This window comes from Arachis ipaensis, chromosome B10, assembly GCF_000816755.2.
Source record: "Arachis ipaensis cultivar K30076 chromosome B10, Araip1.1, whole genome shotgun sequence".
Lineage (NCBI taxonomy): Eukaryota > Viridiplantae > Streptophyta > Magnoliopsida > Fabales > Fabaceae > Arachis > Arachis ipaensis.
Genome location: NC_029794.2, coordinates 32379755 through 32390112, shown reverse-complemented (window position 1 = coordinate 32390112; position 10358 = coordinate 32379755). Strand labels below are relative to the sequence as shown.

General features: G+C 35.7%; 2 long non-coding RNA genes across 3 annotated transcripts; one reads left to right on the top strand and one right to left on the bottom strand.

Moving 5' to 3' along the window:
- On the bottom strand, positions 96–1885 carry LOC110268045. The gene is made up of 2 exons (XR_002356078.1): positions 1364–1885; positions 96–255 (listed from the first exon to the last, which is right to left on the bottom strand). It is a non-coding gene; the product is annotated as an uncharacterized LOC110268045 (long non-coding RNA).
- LOC110268046 lies at positions 2165–6744 on the top strand. 2 transcript variants are annotated; one of them, XR_002356080.1, is made up of 4 exons: positions 2601–2669; positions 3349–3649; positions 6039–6133; positions 6239–6744. It is a non-coding gene; the product is annotated as an uncharacterized LOC110268046 (long non-coding RNA). The 2 variants fall into 2 exon arrangements; XR_002356079.1 differs by lacking the exon at positions 3349–3649 and having other exon boundaries at positions 2165–2669.

Below are 10358 nucleotides of genomic sequence, written 5' to 3'. Positions count from 1 at the left end.
ATAACATTTTAATTTTTAAATGTTCATATATAAATTAAGATAAAAATTTAAAATTCATACTTAAATTAAAATACAAACATAAAATTCACACAATGTCAAATAACTTGAGAGTAAAAAAAGTTAATGTTTGATTACTACAAATTTAACACCATAATAAAAATATTACATAATTAAATATAAGAGTCTTCAATCCTTATACTTGATCACTTTCAACATCTTCATCATCATTAAAAGTTTGGAGGTCAAAATTCAAACCTGAAAATCAAAGAGATAACAATTAATAAATTAATGAGAACTAACTTAAATATGATAAATAATATCACATTGGAGTCTCTTCTCTAAATACTTAAATATGCTTGGCAAGAACTAACTTTCAAAAAATGTTTTAGTTTATTCAATGTTAATTCTAATAAAATTCATGGTATAAAATAAGAGTAACAAAATCTTCTTAAAATGAGGAGCAACTTAATGGAAGAAAAGATTGTGCAACCTTTAGAACACAATGCAAAATCAAATTCATTAGTACCTTTCATGTGAACAAGTTCCATTGTCCACAGGATGCAAAACCCAATTAGAAACCATAAGAGAGCTAAAGAGAAAGATTAAGTGAAAATCATGCACGTTATAGAGGTATGATAAATATCAGCCAAGTGAATCACTCATTCTCATATGTCATTATAAGCAGCAAGGGAAAATGATTTTCAACCAAGTAGACCCCTATTGTCATCTAGTTTGATTAGGTCAACAATTGATTTCTATTAACAATTATTCTACTACACTATTTCACATTAGAACTATGATTGAACTTGCCTATTTTAAAGGTATCTTGGGTGAAAACACTACATTAAGGCCTAAGGGTATGTTTGGTCAGGGGAAAAGTGGGAGTAAACATTACCTAAATGAATTTCATGTGTATACATAGCAAGCATGATGATTTGATGGTGTTAGATTGAAATCAGTTATAACTAATCAAGCACAAATCACAAGAATATACAGAAGGATAACATTCATTGACTGACTCTAAATCAGACCCAAAAGAAAACTTGAAAACCTTAATAATCATCCTTTAATTTTATAACTACCACAAGTATCTTGATTCCTAGAAATTATTAAACAGGAAAGCCATAAACAATGCTTAAACAGGAAAGCCATATGATATATATTTAACATAAAAAATGAGAAGTAATAGATAATTTCAGAGAAAACAAAAATAAATTACATACAAAAGGCAAGTTTAACTGTTTTAACATACAAAAATAAATTATAAATTAACTCAAAGAAAACAAATCTGGAGAAGGCAAGAAGCGCAGAGCAAGCCAATAAACTATAAGTAGTGAGTGAAAGAGGAGTGCTTGCTGCTAACCAGTGACGTGACGACAGAGGAAGGAGGGAACGGAGACCACAACTCGAAGAGACGAGCGGCGAAGAGAGTGACGGCAAACGAGAGAAGTGCAAGCGAAGTGAGTTCGGTGAGGGAGAGCGGCAAGGTGAGCAACTGAGCAACGACGGTGAGCAAGGTGGCTGCTGTGTGTGTTTCTGTGATATGGGTAAGTGGGTATGAGGGATGGTTGCTGTGTGTGTTTCTGGGATCTGGGTCGAATTTAAACCTGCCCCGGTCGGGTAGGGGTGGGTCGGATACCCGCGAGTTCTGGTACTCCTGCCACCCCTACGCGTACACGCGACCCGGTGAATGTGAGCGTCTCACATGCCACTCAACAATGTGTTACACGCCAATATCAATAACGTTATATGAAGTATTAGATACAAGCATGCAGGCATGAAACACGAAGAAAGACCCAAAGAAGCATGTTAATCATCGAGGCATGCATGTGCTAATTAATTGGCATGAATCAAATTAAAGGAGGCATGCATGAGATTATTAATATGAACTAAGTATAAAGCATGCGGGTGACATTAATATATTAAGAAGCAAGCAAAGCATGCATAAAACCAAGTGAATCATAAATCAATATGGTGTGTTACACGCCAAGTTACAAGGGCGTGTAGCTCTCACACGCCTTCAAGCCCTTTTTGAGCAAAATTAACAAGGATGTTGCATGCCACACTTTGGGCGTGTCACACGCCATCTCCACCACCTAGGACTATGTTTTATTGTGTGGCGTGTCACACACCAAAACCAACGTTACACACTGGGCCAAATTTTCAGAAGACCCCTTTAAAGACCCCACTTGGAGTTCCAGGAACCAGAATACAAGGGCATTAAACGGCAACACATGGCATGCCACACACCGAGACAAAAGCTGGGCATTCCACACACCATAAGGGGGTGTTACATGCCAATGAAGACCCACCTCCAGGAATGCATGCTTCCTGCATGCAAAACGTGACATTTCATAGGAAAAGCATGTCAATTGGCCCAAATTTTATAATTAATCCTTTTTGCTACTCCAAGCCCATTCAGAATACAATTTGAGACCACCAAATCTTTGAAAAGAAGATACAAAGTTGAAGATTTAACGCGGAAGATTTGATTTGATTTGATTTGATTTTGTTTTGTTTTTAAATTTAAGTTTGAATTTAATAATTTAGTTTATTTTCCCTTAGTATATAAGGATCCTAAAAGCATCCGAGGGATTAGCCCTGGGCCATTTTCTCATATTTTTGGTTTTTGTTTTCTCAAGCATGAGCCACTAATCTCCTTGGTTAAGGTTAGGAGCTTTGTTAATCTTTTTATGGGTTATTAATCTAAGTGTTCTATTTTATATGAGGTTTATACTTTGATTTAATTCATGATTGAGTTTTCGTTCTTCATCCCTTAAGATTTAGAATTGTTGAAAAATATTCTAACTCCGTTTTGGATTATTGTTTTGGAAAAAATTAATATTTGAATTAGTTTAAAAACTCTTTCACACTACTTTTTTATTACACTAGGAATAGGTTTAAAAAGTGTGCGACACTATGAGTTTTAATTGTTAGGACTAGCTTGAATACGTGACATATAATTCAATCTAAGGACTATTTTTGAATCTTACTTGAATTTGAATTAAAATTGTGTTTCACCTCTTTTTCTTAAGTAATTGACTAAGGAATTTGCAGTTAATTAAGTCAAAGAGAAATTAAATTACTAAGGAATTGGAATTTGATTATTTATGATTTGTCCGGATTAATCCTTGCATACCTCGTATAAATAAATACAAGGATTTTCCTAAGGAGTGAACATCTTTGATACCTTAATCACCTTTATTATCTTACTTTCTCAACCAAGTTTTGTTTGCTTTTGTTAAATTTTCCGTTTTCATGCTATTTTATTATTCAAACAATTATTCTTGATTGTCTGACTAGAATAGTTAATTGATCATTATTTGCTTGATCCATTAATCTTCGTAGGATCGACCCTCAGTCACTTGAGGTATTACTTGATCCAACCCGGTGCACTTGCCAGTGTTTTATGGTTTATAAAATCCCCCAGCGAACTTCATAATTTATATGAAGTTTGCCGCATCCCAAGGCGAACTTCAAGTTGAGTTCGGCACACTATAAAAATCGTGGGGCCAATCCATTTCCTCCCTTTCCTCCTTCTAAATCTCTCTTATTTCTCCTTCCCTTGTGATATTCAGAGTTTTCTCTTTAAGATTTTCTGCTTTTCGACATCCGTAAAATTCGTTATGCACTATATCGGCAGCTTTAGGTCAGTATTTAACATGTTAGTTAGAGTTACTATTTACTGTTTATATGTTAGTTAGAGTATATAACATATTAGTTAGATTTTTTATGTTTTTGTTTTCAAATACAGTTATTGTTTACTGTTTATAACATGTTAATTAGAGTAAGTTATTAGTTAATTATTAATTAGTTTAGTCGCAATAGTTAGTTTAGGTAGTGTTTGGTTGATGTCCATGTCTCATTGAGACATGGACACGGTGCCACATGTATGCTGTTTGGTTTAGTGAGACAAAGATTTTTGAAGGACACGGGAAGACACGAATGAATACGAAGACACTAAATTTGTGTACCTCCAATTTGGTGAGACACTGAGACACAACTTGTGAGACACTAATTTTTTACTCTTTTACCTTTATTCAATTTTTAAATTTGTCCTCTTATCTCTCCAAATCTTTCTTTTTCCTCTTCCTTTTTCTGATTCTACAACCAAATTTATCCTTCTATTTTCTTCAAAAAAAAATATTGTACATTTAATTTTTTTATTTATTTAAATTTTTATTAATTTTTGATAAATTCTGAGCTTTAGTTTTTTATTTTTTTAAAAAAATTATATATTTATTAGTTAAATGATAATTTAAGATGATATTGGAAGAAATAAAAAATATTAGAAGAAATAAAAATTTAATGAGGATGACATGTAGTGTTTAGGATAATGGGTGTACAGTGATGTAGTAAAACTTGTGGTTGAATGAAGGGTAATTCAGTATTTTTTAAATATGTGTGTCTTGTTCCTTATTTTTGTCAAACATAATACATAGACACAAATATTTTATGTCCATGTCTTTAATGTCTGTGTCTTTGTGTCTATGTCTCATCATATACATCAACCAAATGGAGCCATAAGTTGTGAGTTAGATGGTAACTAAAATGATACATAGTTAGTAAAATTAAGTTATCGGTTAATTATTGATTAGTATGTTTATAGAGTTAGTTGAATATGTAATTGGATTAGATTAGATTAGAATGACACATAATTAATAAAATTAAGTTATAAGTTAATTATTCATTAATATCTTTATAGGGTTAGTTGACGGTCTCATGTGGTTGTTCTATATTTTAATTAGTAAGTTTATAAATTGATTAAGATGTAAGGTAGACAATTAGTTAGTTTAAGGGTTAAGTACGATTTTGGTCCCTAAGGTGGGGTCAAAAATTTTTTTCATCCTCAACCTTTTTTTGCTTATAAAATCGTCCCTAAGGTTTAACTTATTTTTAAAATCGTTCTTTTTACCAAAATTTTAATTTTTATTACCAAATTACTCCTTTTTTTGGGAAGAAGAGGAGGAAGGGAAGGTGGGGAAGAGAAGGGGAAGGAATCCGCCGCTGCTTTTTGCCACCGCTGTTGCTACTCGTCGTTCAGTCTTCGCTGCCGCCGCTGTTGCTCGTCGTTCGGTCCTGGCCGCCAGATCTCGCCGCTCTTTTTCCTCACGTTCTACTCCACTGGCAGCGGCATGCACGGCAACGGCTTCCACCCACCGTGACGACGACGGTTCCCAGCTCCCTTCCAGCGGTCGCAACATGCACGAATGGCAGCAACAGTTTCTCCCTCTTCATGTCGCATCATCGTTTATCCCCAATTTTGCTTCTATTTATGGTTTTGTTAATCAGATTGTTAATCACATGTTTCTGATTCTGATTTTGTTAATCCACCAATTTTGATTTTGATTTTGATTTTGTTAATCACATTATTTCTAATTTTGATTCTTTGTTCTTCTACTTTTGTTACTTTCACATCTGATTCTGCTTCTGTTTCTAATTTTGATGCTTTTGATGTGTTTCTGTTTCTAATTCTGTATCTGATTCTTTGTTCTTTTAATTTTGATGCTTTTGTTACTTCAGTTTCTGCTTCTATTTCTATTTCCAATTTTGCTTCAACTTTTGTTTCTAATTCTGCTTATGCTTCTGCTTCATTGTTGTTGCTGAAGAAGGAAAAAAAAAGAAGAGATGGCTTCATTGTTTTTTCTTTTGATTCATTGTTCTTGTGCTTTTGATTTGGATTCGAATTCAGATTCATTGTTCTTGTGTTTCATTATTTTTTCTTTTGATTCATTGTTGTTGTTACTGGTGATTTTATTGTTGTTGTTGCTGTTGATAGAGAAGAACAAAAAAGAAGAATAGAAATGGGGTATTTTGGTAAAGAAGGAGAAGGGTATTTTGGTTCGAAGGGCAGTTTTAAAAATAAGTTAAATCTCAGGGACGATTTTGTAAGCAAAAAAAAGGTTGAGGACAAAAAAAATTTTCAGCTCCTACTTTAGGGAACAAAATCGTACTTAACCCTTAGTTTAATTATGTCTTTTAAAAATTTAGTTAATTTGAAAGGAACTGAGTTTAGTTTATGTTATTTTATTTACTAGAATGTAGTTAGATAGACCAACAGTTATTGAGGTACGAGCATACGCTTTACAGATTGGATCAGGCTGAGCACATTGCCGGCAGATTTGATCGAGTGGTACACTTTTATCACTCTTGTTTATTATATTGTAATAAAATGTGAATTTGTAATTTTATGTGTTGAGCCTCTTTTGTTTAAAATTTTTATTTTTCCATTCGGTAGGTGCCTCGGATCTTGCGCACCAGACAGAATTTGATGAGACACCCGCCTGAGCAGATTAGACCATATCTCAGGTGAGCCGGGTTTGAGCATGTGGCGTATATGGTGGAGTTCAAGCACAATTGGTCATTGGCATCAGCGTTGATAGAGAGGTGGGGACCTGAGTCCCATACGTTTCATCTACCATGCGGGAAGATGACTATCACCCAGCAGGACGTGGCCTACCAATTGGAACTCAAGATTGATGGCAATCCTGTTGGTGGCTACATCGGCAGGTGGGAGCAGCACCATGATAGATGGCCAGCGATTTCTAGCTCATTTTGGGCCCAATCCAACTCAAATCTGATGCTATTGAACCCAAGGATTGAAGGGGGAATGAACCAAGTAGTCATGGTTTAGTTTCCATCATGTTTTAGGGGTAGAATTCTAGAGAGAGAGGCTCACTCATCTCTCTAGATTTAGGATAGAAATTAGGGTAAAGTTAGGTTAATCACTCTCAAACTTCTCTTTCAATTCTTGTTTTGATTTTAATTCTCATTATATTTTAGTGTTCTATTGTCTTAATCTTCTTAGTTTCTCTTGTTAATCTCTTGTTTTGCTCTCTTTTATGTTGATGAACCATTGTTGGAGCTTGATTTCTTTTAATGCAATTTTAAGTTTCCATGTTCTTTTTTGTTGATCTTAGTTGCTATTATTGATTTCTTGCTTATGTTGGTTATGGGTTCTTTTAATTCTTGTATTTTGTGATGTTTACTTCTATTGCACTCTAGGTGTTTGATAAAATGTTTACACTAGTTTTTGAGTAGCTTTCTTTACTCTTGGCCTAGGCTAAGGGAATTGAGTGACCTTGAGTCATTGGGTCTCATTGAATTGGTGATTTAAGAACCCTTGGTGAGTAATTTGATATCCATTGACACTAACCCACTACTAATCTAATTAGTAGATAGGTTAGGACTTATGGATTGATGTTGATCAAGCCATTTGACGTACTTCGAGCTTAGGAGTAGACATTAAACGTACTTAAGGCTTTTGGAAGTAGACTTAATGAGCTTGGTTCCTCATAATTATCAATATATGGTTTGTAGACAAGGATGGTGATCTCAAATTACCTATGTCTAGCCAAGAGTTCTTTCCTCTATTTTATTAGTTCTTGTTGTTCACTTTCTTGCTTTTATATATCCTTGTCAATATCAAAATCAAACCCCCCTATTCCTTCATAGCCAATAATTGATCACTTCATTGCAATTCCTTGTGAGATGACCCGAGGTTTAAATACTTTGGTTAATTCTTATTGGGGTTTGTACTTGTGACAACCAATATTTTTGCATGTGAGGATTCTTTGTTGGTTTATAACTATACTTGCAACGAGATTTCATTTGTGAAATTTTAAACCGTACAAGAAATCAAGCATCATATGGCCAGATGGATTTTATACTCGTTGATTCCCGCTAGTTGAGAGGTATTATTCGTTTTTTGTACTTTTTTTTCATTAGTTAATAAAATTGAGAAATAATGTGTAATCATTTGCAATATTGTAGGTGAGTTGAGTACCGTCCAGATAATGCCAAAGGCGAGCACATGCTTAGGCATTACAGGCGCACCCTGAATGGGATCGGCATCCTCAACGTAAGTCATAAAGATTTAAGAATTATAATTTTATATTAATTAACTTATTATCTTGTATATGATGCTTCTTGCGTTTTGTGAACAGGTTGACTGGACGCCTTATGCTGATCCATAGCTGCATGGTCTTGTTCCACCAGGGATAGCTGAGGCTGAAGCCCCGGCGGCGGTTTTATGTCTGCTTCTCTGCTTCACTATCATCGAGTGGCATCAGGTCAACCGGGTTTTACATCAGTTCGGTGTCCTGTAGCACATTCCGACCAGGCCTCTGAACATCGACGAGATGCATAGGCACGATGGTTGGTTTGGGTGAGGCGAGTGGTTCCCGCATTTCTTGAGTGGCTGGCATGAGATGTGGGATGCTCGTGCTGAGCATCGAGCCAGGGTGACCACAAAGAGTTGTTTAGTCAGGGTGACCAACACTTGGTGACGGGTAGGGTTGTGCCAGATGACCTTGATAAACCCCAATTTTGTGGTTTATCTTGTACTTATTTAAGGGGATTTTATCACCTTTTTCCACATTTATTCAATGAAATAGCATAGTTTTGTAATTCTCCCTTGAATTATGCTTAAGTGTAAAAACATGCTTTTTAGGCTATTAATTTGGTGATTTTAACTCACTTTAATTCCATTCGATGCCTTGATGTGTTTGTTGAGTGATTTCAGGTTCATAAGGCAAGTGTGGGATAGAAGAAATGAGGAGAAAAGCATACAAAGTGGAGAATGCATGAGAAAACAAAGATTGGGAATACTTCAAGGGACGCGCAAGCGTACAAGGCGCGCGCGCACAGAAACGACATCGCATAGCGACGCGCACGCGTACATGACGCGTACGCGCGGATGAAGAAACAGCCAATCGAAACGCACGCGCACATGGCGCGTACGCACCGATACTCGCACGTGACCCATTTAAAGGAAAAATGCTGGGGGCGATTTCTGAGCTGCCCAGGCCCAAATCCAAGTTGTTTCTGAGTGTATTTCATGCAGAATTGAAGCCCAAGCAAGTGGGGAGCAATTAGTTAGTCAACATGAGCCTTTAGTTAGTTTTCTAGAGAGAGAAGCTCCCTCTTCTCTCTAGAATTAGGTTAGGATTAGTTTAATATCTTGTAGATATTGATTCAATTTCATGATTCCATCTTGTGTCTTCTACAATTCCTCATTTTTATATCTTGTTTCTTTAGTTGTAGTGTTAAATTCTCATTTTGCTATCTTTTATGTTGATAAACATTGTTGGATCTAATTTCCTTTTAATACAATTTTATGTTTTCATGTCTCTTTTATGTTTATCTTCATTGTTATTGTTGATTTCTTGCTTATGTTAGTTATGGGTTTCTTTAATTTTAGCATTTTGTGATGATTACTTTTATTGCATATTAGGTGTTTAATAGAATGTTTCCTATAGTTCTTGAGTAGTTCTCTTGACCCTTGGCCTAGGCTAAGGGGATTGAGTGATCTTGAGTCCTTATACTTCATTGAATTGGTAATTCTAGAACCCTTGGGGATCAATTTGATAACCATTGACTCTAGCTTACTACTAAGTTAATTAGTAGCTAGGTTGGGACTTATGGATTGATGTTGATCAAGCCATTTGACATACTCCAAGCCTAGGAGTAGACATTACGTACTTAAGGCTTTAGTGAGTAGACATAATGAGCTTGGTTCCTTATAATTATCAATATTTGATTTGTTGATAAGGATGGTGATCTCAATTACCTAAGTCTTAGCCAAGAGTTCTTTATCTTGCTTTCTTTAATCACTTGCTTGATTTACCTTTTCTTGTTGCTCTTATAAACCAAAACCCCTCTGTTCCTTTATAGCCAATAATTGACCACTTCATTGCAATTTCTTGTGAGATGACCCGGAGTGTAAATACTTCGGTTAATTCTTATTGGGGTTTGTACTTGTGACAAAACCAAATTTAATTTGATTTGAGGATTAACTATCGGTTTGGACTATACTAACAGCGGAAATATTTTGTGGAATTCTGAATCGGTAGAAATTCGCGTATCAAATTAATGGCGCCGTCCTAATCCTAATTCTAGAGAGAAGTGGGAGCTTCTCTCTCTAGAAACTAACTCTCACTACTAAACTAAGCTAAAACTAACTAATTGGTAACTAACACATGTTTCCCTCTTCACTCCTTGGGTTAAATAGCATCAGAAATGAGTTGGATTGGGCCCACAGGGCTTTAGAATTCGTTGGCCACGTTTTGCTTTAAGTGAACTAGGTGGCAGCAACGGCGCGTGCGCGTACTTTGCGCGTGCGCGCCACCATACGTGTAGCAACTATGAGAAATCTTATATCGTTTCGAAGCCCCGGATGTTAGCTTTCTAACCCAACTGGAACCGCATCAATTGGACCTCTGTAGCTCAAGTTATGGTCGTTTAAGTGCAAAGAGGTCGGCTTGACAGCTTTCCGGTTCTTTCATTTCTTCATGAGTTCTCCAACTTTTCATGCTTTCTTTCTTCATTCCCTTGATCCAATCTTTGCCTCCTAAACC